We start from the raw sequence: 13,028 nt of genomic DNA, 5'->3' as shown, positions 1-13,028 counted from the left end.
GCCTACGAGTTTGTCCCACTGCTGTTGTTACTTGTTTTGCTCTGCTGCTGTTACTGGTGTTACTTGCTTTGCACTGCTGCTGTTACTATTGTTGCTACTTGATACTGCTGTTACTACTGTCGCTTGCTCTACTGCTACTTGCTACTGTTGCTACTTGCTATTGTTGTCACTACTGTTGTTCCTTGCCACTGCTGTTACTCGTTACACTGTTGCTACCTGCTACAATACTTTCTTGGCGCCATTGATACGAGAGTTAGGAATAGTCTGCCGTCAACAGATCGTTTCTGACACCGTTGTTATCATACTACTTTGCTGCTGATACTTTTCTTGCAGATACTAATCTTTCAAGTGTGGTTGAATCTGACACATTCAATTGCTAATACTCAAGAGTATTCTCTCACCTCCTGACTGGTGTACCAACAAATTTGGTTCGAATACTCTACCCTCGAAAACTGTCGCGAACCCACGCGCTGGTGGGCCATTGCAAGACAATTGCTAATTGTTGAGCAACTGGGAGCAGTTCTGGCTCTGTTGTCGCGAAGGCAGCAAGTCAGAGACTCGTCAACAACATTCTTCTAGTGTCGTTGTGGGGGACTGCTAAGCAGCATTTTTCTGGCACCGTTGCCGGGGAGGTATTGCTATATTCTCTGAGTCACTTGGGATTTATATTTGCTGATCACTATGAAGAATCTGAAGGATCCAAAAACCAAAGTCTTGCCCTCAACTACGAGGGGAGGTAAGGAACTGCCATCTAGCTCTGCACTTGATTCACCTTCAGTTATGAGTAAGTTTGCGACATCACCTCCTGCTAGAAATCTTGATATGTCGCATGTGCTCGATGATGCTTATGATGCTACTATGCTTGATGATGTTATGCCTGATACTGCTAGAGATGCTATGCCTGGTACTGCTAGAGCTGCTATGCCTGATACTGCTTTGCCTGATGATGCTAGAGATGCTATTTTGCCTGATGATGCTATGCTTGATACTGCTAGAGATACTACTTTGCCTGATGTGCCACTAGGGGTGTTCCTTGATGCTCATATTGCTAGAGTTACTGCCAATGCTCGTGATGCTTCTGAAACTGCCGATAATATTGAGATAGAACCTCCTTTTGCTCCTGCTAGATCTAGCTCTCCTAGATATGAATTGCGTGATATACCTGAGGGTTACGTTATGGAGGGAGAGATAGTTGAGGATTTTCTTGCATGTAAGGATGCTATGACACTGAGAAATTACTTCTCAAGTGGAAGGAAAAATCTCTGAAAGCTAGGATGAAATACGACCCGAAGTTTGCCACTTCACCTATCTTTATCATCGATAAGGATTATGAATTCTGTGTCGATCCTGAGATAATCTCTCTAGTCGAATCTGATCCTTTCCACGGTTATGAGTCTGAGACGGTCATAGCCCATCTTACCAAACTACACGATATAGCCACCCTTTTCACGTGTGAGGAGAATATCCGCCACTACTATATCCTTAAGTTGTTTCCTTTCTCTCTAAAGGGTGACGCTAAAGCCTGGTTCACTTCTCTTGCTCCTGGATGTGTGAGTAGTCCCCAGGATATGGTCTATTACTTCTGTGAGAAATATTTCCCTGCCCATAAGAAGCAAGCTGCCTTGCAGGAAATATACAACTTTGCTCAACTCAAAGAAGAGAGTCTCCCACAAGCTTGGCGAGGCTCGTCCAGCTACAAAATGCTTTGCCTGATCACCCTCTTAAGAAGAACGAGATACTTGATATCTTCTATAACGGACTTACCGATGCTTCTAGAGACCACCTAGATAGTTGTGCCGGTTGTGTTTTTAGGGAACAAACTGTAGAACAAGCTGAGACTCTACTGAATAACATCTTGATCAACGATAATGCTTGGACTATTCCCGAACCACCTCCTAAGCCAAGTCCGAAGAAAAGAGGTATTCTATTCCTCAGTCCCGAAGATATGCAAGAAGCCAAGAAATCTATGCAAGAGAAAGTCATTAGATCTGAAGATGTCAAAAATCTACCACCTATCGAAGAGATCCATGGTCTCGATAACCCGATACATGTAGTGGAAGTAAATTCCCTGCGTAGGTTTGATGAGAGTGATATTCCTTTTGATAAACCTGCTAGCCCATGCTTTGATGAATTTGACAACTTTGTTGCCAAACAACAGAGTTTCAATGATTATGTTAGCAGACATTTGGAATAAAGTACTCGTATGCTTAGTCATTTAAGTGCTTGTGTAGACAGAAATGTCAATGATCTGAAGCTTCTGAGTAAACATGCCTCTATGATTACTACTCAGGTAGAACAAGTACTTAAAGCTCAGAATGACCTGCTCAATGAATTAAATGACAACTCTGTCAGAGTCATTACTAGAGGAGGCAAAATGACTCAGGAACCTTTGTATCCTGAGGGTCATCCTAAGAGAATTGATCAAGATTCTCAAGGAATTAATGCTGATACACCCAGTCATCCTAAGGAGAAGAAGAAGGATGATAGAAATCTGCCTGTTAGTTCACCAAATACTGTCACACCTGAAGAACCAAATGATATTTCTGCGTCTGATGCAGAAACACAATCTGGTGATGAACATGAACCATGTGACAATATGGACAGCGATGTTCATAATGATGCTCAACCTAGCAATGGTGAGGATGTGGAGATTGAACCTACGGTTAATCCTGATAACCCACAACCTAAGAGATACGATAAGAATGACTTCACTGCTAGGAAGCATGGTAAAGAAAGGGAGCCATGGGTTCACAGACCTATGCCCTTTCCTCCTAAGCCATCCAAGAAAAAGGATGATGAGGATTTTGAGTGCTTTATTGAAATGATAAGACCCGTCTTTCTGCAGATGCGGTTAGTTGATATGCTCGAAATGTCTCCGTATGCCAAGTACACGAAAGATATCGTGACCAATAAACGGAGGATACCAGATCTTGAGATCTCCACCATGCTTGCCAATTACACTTTCAAAGGTGGAACTCCTAAGAAACATGGTGATCCTGGAGTGCCCATTATACCTTGCTCCATTAAAGGAAACTATGTAAGAACTGCCTTATGTGACCTTGGAGCCGGAGTTAGTGTTATGCCTCTCTCTCTTTATCGTAGACTTGAATTGGATAAGTTGACACCCACTGAAATTTCTCTGCAAATGGCCGACAAATCAAGTGCTTTCCCTGTCAGCATTTGCGAGGATGTGCCTGTTGTGGTTGCTAACACCACTATCTTAACAGACTTTGTTATCTTGGATATTCCCGAGGACGATGCCATGGCTGTCATCCTCGGAAGACCCTTTTTAAACACTTCAGGGGCTGTTATAGATTGCAACAAAGGCAATGTCACTTTCCATATCAACGGTAATGAGCATACCGTGCACTTTTCGAAGAAACGATATCAAGTACATTGCATCAATGCTATCGAAAAAACTTCATCGATTCTTATTGGGAGCTTTGAATGCCCTATTCCTCGTGTCAAGATGAAGTATGAATTGCTTGTTGGGGAGATACATATCCCCATTGAGGTGACTTAGTGGCTATTCGAAAATTCTCAGTTCTCTCTTGCGCTTCGAGAAAGTTTTGTCATAAGGATTTGATCAACCCCATTGACAGATTTCTTTCGATGACCATGAAATGGATGAATCAAAGAGTCACACACCTCTGTTTTAAGCTTTCATTTTCTTTTGCTTAGAAGAAAAATGATAGGTTTAGTTTAGTTTTTCCTGTTTTCTGTTTTAGCGTCCCAGAGAAAAATACCCCGAAAATAAAAGTTCTCCGATGGTCCTGAAAATCTAGTATGATTTTTTCTGGAATATTTGAAAAATACTGGGACAGAGAGCTGGCCTGGGGGCCACCCCAGTGGGCCACAAGCCATGTCACCGCGGCCACCCCCCTGGCCACGGCAAGCAAGCTTGTGGGGCCCACAGGGGCCCCCTCCACTCATTCCAGCTCCCATCCTCTTCCTCTACCTCCAGAAAAAAATGTTTCGAAGCTCAAACCCGTGTTCTTGCTCATTTGGCTGTGATTTTCGATCTCCTTGCTCAAAGCATCATTCTCCGAACCGTTTTGACGAAATTGCTCCTTGGTAAGTGACTCCTCCATTGGTCCAATTAGTTTTTGCTCTAGTGATTTATCCTTCGCGTATTCTTACTACCTTGGTGACCCTATTCTTGAGCTTGAAATGTTGATTTTAGCTGGTCCCAAGTAGTTTTAGCGTGTGATACGGTCTCTAGGCATTAGTAGGAGTAGTTGCGACGAGTTTGGTTAATCTCTATTCACTTTTCTTTCGAAGTCTCTAAAAATTTCAGAATTTTTCAGAGCTAGAAAAGGAAAAATATGAGGAGGTTCTTGAGAGGCTCTTCAAGTCGTAACCCCAAGGAGGATGAGAGGAACCTCCCCAAGTACGTGGTTCCTCGAGTCACAGAAGTTCGAGCGTGCGAGTGGCCAAGTGATGAATTTTTACGCGCCGCCGGGCTTTATGAAGACTTTTATCACTTGGTGGAGAACGCAGGTCTTACCGCGTTCGTTGAACATAAGTGCTCACAATACCTCCTCCTAACCAATATTTTTGTTCAAAGCTTCAACTTTTATCCGAGGAAGAATCCTCCCATGGTTGAGTTCATGTTGTACGATATCCCCAGTGCATGACACTACATGACTTTTGTAATGCATGCAAATTACCTTATGTTGGGGATATTCATGATCCTCGTCCACGGGACTTGCAGGATTTCATAGGTACTATTGCTGTTGGTGAGGAGAGAGGAGTGTCTCGCGCTAGAATTGCTAGCATACATTGTCCTGTGCTTTGGTACTTCTCATTATTTGTGGGAAAATGTTTGATTGGCCATGGGGAGGCTAGATCACTTAGTTCTCCAGACCTTGCGGTTTTGCATGAAGGCCTTTATAGCACTAAGACTTATAGCCTAGGTGCTATAGTAGCTCAGTGGTTGAACACAAACCGTTCCAAAGGTGTCGTCTATGGAGGTATCTATGCTACTCGTCTCGCTAGACACTTTGAGATACCCATTCGACTACGCGAGGAAGAAGAGATGCTTCTTCCCGAGAAATATCTGGATTATGACAGCATGGTTCGCCATGATTTTCTAGATAGAGATGCTAGTAGACGGACGATTTATAACCTGGTATTTAGTCAGGGTACTCGAGAGACTATTACTTTGCCTGCTCCTTCTTTGTTCGATCTTCATGCAGGCAGGTACACTATTATGCCTTCGGACATCTACGAATATTGGGGCTTAGCCCAACCACAGGTGCTCGTGCCCGAGCTGCCAGTCGAGTACCAGACGCCAGTTTATCAGTGGGAGCCAGAGGAGCTCATACAGCAGTGGCATCCATAGTCTGGTCCGGAGTATCCCAGAGCTGGTTATTTCCCGCCTTGGGAGTAGACCAAGCTAGGCCAAAAGCCTAAGCTTGGGGGAGTACGTGTTCTCACCGACCTTAGATTCATGCTTATGCTTTTACTTTATTCGTCGGTGTTCACACTTTGCCACTGTATTATCCATGCTAGTTTATTTTCGTTTTCTTGTTTTGCGTCCTTTTGAGAAAACCCAAAAATATTTTCCTTTTTTTGCTTGTTGGGAGCTTTCCCGTGTAAATAGTTTTCTTTTTTTTCTTTGGGTCAAGGTAGAAGATATTTGTTACAATGTTTAGTGGCTCTTGCATGCATACCTGTTTAGCTTTCAAAGAGCCATATTACTTTGTCTTCTCCTTTGTGTTTGCCTGCAGATTCAGCTTAGTCCATTGCCCGAGCACTCTTATTATTGTTCACATCGTTCGATCGTGCAAGTGAAAGGCAATAATGATGATATATGATGAAGTGACTGAGAGTGGAAAACCTCGTATGAACTCTATCTATTTCGTTTTTTGTAAATATGACTAGCTTGTCATCCCAGATTCAGCATTGTTGTGAGAGAACCATGTTTGCAATGACAACTTAGAGATCATAGTTTCTGATGCCATGCTTATTTAGCTAGGAGCTTATAATGGTTTGTCTTGAATGCCAACATAGATTTTGAGATGACTATGATGTAGTATGATAGGATGGTATTCTCCTTTGCATGATTCAAGTGGCTTGACTTGGCGCATGTTCATGCATATAGTTGAAACAAAATCAACATAGCCTCTATGATGTTCTTGTTCATGGTGATTTATATCCTGTTCATGCTTGCATTCCATGTTAGTCAAACTCATTGCATCTTGATGACTGTTGTTGCTCTCTAGTTGGTTGCTTCCCAGTATTTTGCTAGCCTTCACTTGTACTAAGCGGAATACTGCTTGTGCATCCACTTCCATAAACCCAAAAGTTTTTCCATGAGAGTCCACCATACCTACCTATGTGCGGTATTTACCTGTCGTTCCAAGTAAATTTGCATGTGCCATTCTCTAAACCTTCAAGAAATAATCTGTTTTGCATGCCCAAACCGCTCATGTGGTGACAGGGGGCTATTGGTATCTTCCATGTTAGGCGTGTTATCATCGACATGTGTTTATTCACTGTCATTCACGAGAAAGGGGCCGGTAATTGGAATCCCAGTTCCACGCTTAAATCGAAAACATAACTGTAAAACAAGACTCCCCCCAGATTGATGTTAGTATGGACGGTACCCGAGGATTCGGCTAGCCGTGGAGTGTGATTGATTGGTGGTGGGGGAGTTAAAACTTCACTTTTCTGTTTGGGAATCGCCTATAGCATGAGTAGCGTGGAAGATATTGAGAACTCTTGGTCATTGCGTTGACAATGAAAGCATGCCACCCAAAATTATTATCTCTGTTTTCAAAGCTTGAGCTCTGGCACCTCTGCAAATCAATGCTTCCCTCTGCGAAGGGCCTGTCTATTTATTTTCCTGTTGAGTCGTCCTCTTCTTATAAGCACCAATTAGAGAGCACCTCTGTCATCTTTATGCTTTGCTTTTGATTGATATTGAGTATGACTATGACTGGATCTTTGTTGCTATGAATTACAATGTTTAGTCAGCCCTTGATCTTTGAAAGTGCTCTGCATTTATGTTTTGCGGTCTCAGAAAGAGCTAGCGAGATACCACCTATTCATATTGCTTCATGCTTGTTTTGATTGAATTGTTGATATCTGAAACTCATTATTATTTGCTTGCTAGCTGATTATGCGATTGATATTAGTTTACCGTGAGACCTTTGTGTCACTTGCTTATGTGGTTAACTTGTGATCTTGCTGAAATTCTGGTTATGAGTTAGATATAGTTGCAACAACAAGATCAAACAGAGTTTGTCAAAGTTTTTCTTTCTCTTTCAGTTTGTCAACTGAGTTGCTTGAGGACAAGCAAGGTTTTAAGGTTGGGGGAGTTTGATACGTCTCCATCGTATCTACTTTTCCAAACTCTTTTGCCCTTGTTTTGGACTCTAATTTGCATGATTTGAATGGAACTAACCCGGACTGACGCTGTTTTCAGCAGAATTGCCATGGTGTTGTTTTTGTGCAGAAATGAAAGTTCTCGGAACGTCCTGAAAATTTACGGAGAATTTTTCACGAAAATATGAAAAATACCTGCGCAAAGATCCACCGGAGGGGATGGGCCAGTGGGCCACAAGCCCTGTTGTCGCGGCCACCCCCCTGGCCGTGGCAATCAAGCTTGTGGGGCCCACGTGGCTCTGCCGCCCCCAAACTCAGCTCTATAAATTCACTTTCGCCTAGAAAAAATCAGATGAGAAGATTTCGTCGCGTTTGCGATACGGAGGCGCCGCCACATCCTGTTCTTCATCTGGAGGACAGATCTGGAGTCCGTTTTGGGCTCCGGAGAGGGGAAATCGTCGCCATCGTCATCATCAACCTTCTTCCTTCTCCAATTCCATGAAGCTCTTCATCGTTCGTGAGTAATCTATTCGTAGGCTCGCTGGGCGGTGATGAGTAGGATGAGATCTATCATGTCATCGAGTTAGTTTTGACGGGGATTGATCCCTAGTATCCACTATGTTCTGAGATTGATGTTGCTACTACTTTGCCATGCTTAATGCTTGTCACTAGGGCCCGAGTGCCATGATTTAAGATCTGAAATTATTATGTTGTCACCAATATATGTGTGTTTTAGATCCGATCTTGCAAGTTGTAGTTACCTACTATGTGTTATGACCCGGCAACCCCGGAGTGACAATAATCGGAACCACTCCCGGTGATAACCATAGTTTGAGGAGTTCATGTGCTCACCAAGTGCTAATGCGTTGTTCTGGTTCTTTATTAAAAGGAGAACCTTAATATCCTGTAGTATCCTTTTGGACCCTACTGCCACGGGAGGGATGGACAATAGATGTCATGCAAGTTCTTTTCCCTAAGCATGTATGATTACACACGGAATGCATGCCTACATCACATTGACGAACGGGAGCTAGCCACATATCTCTCCGTGTAATAATTGTTGCATGATGAATATCATCCAAACGAATCACCGACCTATTGCCTACGAGTTTGTCCCACTGCTGTTGTTACTTGTTTTGCTCTGCTCCTGTTACTGGTGTTACTTGCTTTGCACTGCTGCTGTTACTATTGTTGCTACTTGATACTGCTGTTACTACTGTCGCTTGCTCTACTGCTACTTGCTACTGTTGCTACTTGCTATTGTTGTCACTATTGTTGTTCCTTGCCACTGCTGTTACTCGTTACACTGCTGCTACCTGCTACAATACTTTCTTGGCGCCATTGATACGAGAGTTAGGAATAGTCTGCCGTCAACAGATCGTTTCTGACACCGTTGTTATCATACTACTTTGCTGCTGATACTTTTCTTGCAGATACTAATCTTTCAGGTGTGGTTGAATCTGACACATTCAATTGCTAATACTCGAGAGTATTCTCTCACCTCCTGACTGGTGTACCAACAAATTTGGTTCGAATACTCTACCCTCGAAAACCGTCGCGAACCCACGCGCTGGTGGGCCATTGCAAGACAATTGCTAATTGTTGAGCAACTAGGAGCAGTTCTGGCTCTGTTGTCGCGAAGGCAGGCAGTCAGAGATTCGTCAACAACATTCTTCTAGTGTCGTTGCCGGGGACTGCTAACCACTGCACACCTTTTGAGAGAGACATGCACTCATCATGATTTTGCTAGAATGCTCATTGTGCTTCACTTAGATCTTTTAGAGCACGGCGGTGCGTGACTTGGTAGTTGGCTTGTGCTATGAAAGTAGTCCCAAAGGTGATAGGTACCCAAAGAGGATACAAAAACCTCCATCTTCATGTGCATTGAGTAGAAAGAGAAGTTTGATTCCTCTCAATTAGTTTTGAGACATGGATTTGGTAATATTAAGAGTTATGTTAGTAGGGTGTTGTGAATCTAGAAATACTTGTGTTGAAGTTAGTGATTCCCGTAGCATGCACGTATGGTGAACCGCTATGTTAAGAAGTCGGAGCATAATTAATCTATTGATTGTCATCCTTTGTGTTGAGGTCGGGATCGCGCGATGGTTAACACCTACCAACCCTTCCCCTAGGAGTATGCGTTTAGCACTTTGTTTCGATTACTAATAAAAACTTTCGCAACAAGTATGTGAGTTCTTCATGACAAATGTGAGTCCATGGTATAGATGCACTTTCACCTTCCACCATTGCTAGCCTCTCTAGTACCGCTCAACTTTCGCCGGTACACAAACCCACCATATGCCTTCCTCAAAACAGCCACCATACCTACCTACTATGGCATTTTCATAGCCATTCTGAGATATATTGCCATGCAACTCCCACCGTTCCGTCTCATGACTTGTGCCGTCACTCTCATATTGCAATTGCATGATCGTAAGATGGCTAGCGAGATGTTTCAACGTCATACGCCAAGCTAGATCGTTGCACATCCCGGTACACTGTCGGAGGCATTTCCTATAGAGTCATCATCGTTCTCAGCTTTGAGCTGTGAGTAAATAAAAGTGTGATGATCATCATTATTAGAGCATTGTCCCGTGTGAGCAAAAAAAGAGGCCAAAGAGCTGAAATAATAAAAAAAGAGAAAAAAAGTGGCCCAAGAGCCCATATAAAAAAAGGAGAGAAAAAGAGAGAAGGGACAATGCTACTATCTTTTTCCACACTTGTGCTTCATAATAGCACCATGTTCTTCATGATTGAGGGCATCTCATTTCGTCACCACCATATTCTAGTGGGAATCTTTATTATATAACTTGGCTTGTATATTCCAATGATGGGCTTCCTCAAATTGCCCTAGGTTTTCGTGAGCGAGCAAGTTGGATGCACACCCACTAGTTCTCCTTTTGAGCTTTCACATACTTATAGCTCTAGTTCATCCTTTGTATGGCAATCCCTACTCATTCACATTGATATCTATTACTGGGCATCTCCATAGCCCTTTGATATGCCGAGTCAATGTGACCATCTCCTCCTTTTTGTCTAACAACCACCATCACACTCTATTCCACCTATAGTGCTATATCCATGGCTCACGCTCATGTATTGCGTGATAGTTATAAAAAGTTTGAGAAAGTAAGAGTGCGAAAACAATTACTTGGCCAATACCGGGGTTGTGCATGATTTAAATTAGTTGTGTGAGGATGATGGAGCATAGCCAGACTATATGATTTTGTAGGGATAACTTTCCTTGGCCTTGTTATTTTGAAAGTTCATGATTACCTTGCTAGTTTGCTTGAAGTATTATTGTTTTCATGTCAATAGCAAACTATTGTTTTGAATCTTACGGATCTGAACATTCATGTCACACGAAAGAAGTTACAAAGGACAACTATGCTAGGTAGCATTCCACATCAAAAATTCAGTCTTTATCACTTCCCCACTCGAGGACGAGCATAAGTTAAGCTTGGGGAAGCTTGATACGTCTCCAACGTATCTATAATTTTTTATGGTTTCATGCTATTATCTTGTCAAACTTTCGATGTTTTGTATGCCTTTTATATCTTTTTTGGGACTAACTTATTAACTCAGTGCCAAGTGCCAGTTCCTGTTTTTTCCGTGTTTTTGACCCTTTTCATAGGAGGATTTTAAACGGAGTCCAAACGGAATGAAACCTCCAAAAAGATTTTTTCTGAAACAGAAGAAGATCGAGGGACTTGAGAACCAAGTCAGGGGCCACCAGGGACCCCACAAGCCCCCTAGCCGCGGCCAGGGGGGCCCACGCCTCCCAGGCTTGTGGGCTCCTTGGGCCACCTCTGCCCTAGGTCTTTCGCCTATATATTCCCAAAAATTCCAGAAAAAATCAGGAGATCATCGAAAGTACTTTTCCGCCGCCGCAAGCTTCTATCTCCGCAAGATCCCATCTGGGGCACATTCTGGTGCCCTGCCGGAGGGGGGATTCGGATACGGAGGGCTTCTTCATCAACACCATGACCTCTCAGATGATGCGTGAGTAGTTCACCATAGACCTACGGGTCTGTAGCTAGTAGCTAGATGGCTTCTTCTCTCTCTTGGATCTTCAATACAAAGTTCTCCATGATCTTCATGGAGATCTATCTGATGTAATCTTCTTTTGCGGTGTGCTTTTCGAGATCCGATCAATTGTGGATTTATGACCAGATTATCTATGAATCTTATTTGAGTTTCTTCTGATCTCTTATATGCATGATTTCATATCCTTGTAATTCTCTTCGAGTTGTGGGTTTTGTTTAGCCAACTTGATCTATGATTCTTGCAATGGGAGAAGTGCTTGGTTTGGGGTTCATACCGTGCGGTGACCTCACCCAGTGACAGAAGGGTAGTGAGGCACGCATCGTGTTGTTGCCATCAAGGGTAAAAATATGGGGTTTTCATCATTGGTTTGAGTTTATCCCTCTACATCATGTCATCTTGCTTAAGGCGTTACTCTGTTCGCCATGAACTCAATACACCAGATGCATGCTGGATAGCGGTTGATGTGTGGAGTAATAGTAGTAGAGGCAAAACGTATCGGTCTAGTTGTCTCGGACGTGATGCCTATATGTATGATCATTGCCTTAGATATCGTTATGACTTTGCGCGGTTCTATCAATTGCTCGACAGTAATTTTTTCACCCACCATAATATTTGCTATTTTGAGAGAAGCCTCTAGTGAACACTATGCCCCCGGGTCTACTCCACACTATATTTTCAGCCTTACTCTTTTACTTCGTTGCACTTTCCGCCTTCAGATCTCACTTTGCAATCAATCTTGAAGGGATTGACAACCCCTTTATAGCGTTGGGTGCAATCTCTTTTGTGTTTGCGCAGGTACTCTGGACTTGACGAGATTCTCCTACTGGATTGGTACCTTGGTTCTCAAACTGAGGGAAATACTTATTGCTCCTATGTTGCACCACCCTTTCCTCTTCAAGGGAAAAACCAACGCAAGCCCAGCCTCCGTCAACGTGCCAATCTCTGGCGTTGTTGTCTGTTGCCGCAGCACCTAGTAGGTTCACACAAAGATTCTTCGTCACATGCATCACGTCGATTGCAGAGCGTACCTCTAAGTCTTTCCAATTGGGTAGGTCCCAAAATATAGATTTCTTCTTCCACATGGGTGTGTGTCCCGCATCGTCATTCGGAACAGATAGTCCGCTAGGGTCCTTTCCAAAGATTACTTGTAAATCATTGACCATATCAAGTATGTGATCACCAGTACGGAGGGCGGGCTTCTTCCGGTGATCTGCCTCACCTTTGAAATGCTTTCCTTTCTTTCGACATTGATGGTTGATTGGAAGAAATCGACGATGCCCCATGTAGACATTCTTCCTGCATTTGTCCAAATATATAATGTCGGTGTCATCTAAACAGTGTGTGCATGCGTTGTATCCCTTGTTTGTCTGTCCTGAAAGGTTACTGAGAGCAGGCCAATCGTTGATGGTTACAAACAGCAACACATGTAGGTCAAATTCCTCCTGTTCGTTCTCATCCGACACACGTACACCATTTCCATTCCATAGGTGTAAAATGTCATCAACTAATGGCCTTAGGTACACATCAATGTCATTTCGGGTTGCCTCGGGCCTTAGATGAGCACTGGTATCATAATGAACTTCCGCTTCATGCACAACCAAGGAGAAAGGTTATACATACATAGAGTCAGAGGCCATGTGCTACGCTTG

This window comes from Hordeum vulgare, chromosome 7H (assembly GCF_904849725.1).
Source record: "Hordeum vulgare subsp. vulgare chromosome 7H, MorexV3_pseudomolecules_assembly, whole genome shotgun sequence".
Taxonomy (NCBI): Eukaryota; Viridiplantae; Streptophyta; class Magnoliopsida; order Poales; family Poaceae; genus Hordeum; species Hordeum vulgare.
The sequence above is the reverse complement of the archived record's forward strand: the minus strand, read 5'-3'. Positions refer to the sequence as shown.